Source organism: Apium graveolens, chromosome 6 (assembly GCF_009905375.1).
Source record: "Apium graveolens cultivar Ventura chromosome 6, ASM990537v1, whole genome shotgun sequence".
NCBI classification, from domain to species: domain Eukaryota; kingdom Viridiplantae; phylum Streptophyta; class Magnoliopsida; order Apiales; family Apiaceae; genus Apium; species Apium graveolens.
Window position 1 is genome coordinate 43,613,218 of NC_133652.1, and position 1,278 is coordinate 43,614,495.

A 1,278-nucleotide genomic window follows, 5' to 3' on the forward strand; every position below is an offset into this window, starting at 1 on the left:
CAAACTTGAACGAACCTCTGGTAGTGACCGGCCAATCCTACCTCTGGTAGTTTCCCTAACCATGGTTATCAATTCCTCAGCGATCATCTCTTCAGTCTTGTTAGGATCCTCCACGAGATCCTTCTCAACAACAATCCCTTCTGGGACAACATCCTCAACCGCTACATCCTCAATATGAATATCATTCGGTCCCTCATTAGGGTGTTCCATTGGATCCACAATCTGATCCCCAATCAGTAATAAAACATCATCGCGTTGTTGCTCCTCAACCTCAGGGTTCGGAGTCCCGCTACCATATACGATAACGAACTACGCTTCTATCACGATATTTATAAGGGTTCCCATAAGGGTTTTAACTGTCAGTACTACGTTAGGTAGCCCGACTATGAACTTGGCAAGAGTTCTTATTATCTTAGTGAACTTATTATCTTAACGTCACATCATCTCTGAGGTTTATAATGCTTAGCTCTGATACCATTTTTGTAACACCCCCAAATCCGGGGTCGGGGATCCGGGTTGTCACGAGTTCCATTTCCCTTAATAACACTTAATCTTAATAAACAACCAACTACTACATACTGTGACCCCACAATATATACACACACCACAAGTTATAGTCTCAGAGATGAATACCAAAAAAATAATACAAGTCACTTTATTCCACAATTATATGCCATTACACCTTAAAAGGGTTTCTGGATAAATTTACATTTCCTTGCCATTACTACAATTCATAAATATACATAAGTCTGGTACATCAAAAGTTGAAAGCCTAGCCTATTGGTAGATCCTACCTCGGCTATAACGGCATCAACGCCTATAGGAAACTGCGGAACGTTTCCTAACCGCTTACGAATCGGGAGCTTGGTCTTGTTCATCTTTTCTATCTGTTGTTGTGTGATGAAGAAGAAAGCAAGGGTGAGCAACAAGCTCACCGAAATAATATGTATAATAATTAACAATATATGAGCATTCTCATAGTACTCATGAAAGTCTTGGTCAAGAAGAAATGAACCAAGTTTGATATCTTAATGCGACGAAGTCGCAAAATATTCAGTATATATACTTATATACTTTTCAAAATCTTGGAAGTCCTTTTCCATGCCTAATATACACAGAGTTCCAGTTTATAACTGTATAAAAATATCGTTGCAAGGTGATCTCATATATCTAACCTTGTCTCAACATTTTTTGTGAAAATCTTTGTCATGCATAAGATAATCATTAACCAGATATAAGTTTAAAAGATGAAGTTACAAGATACTCTAATATACTTAT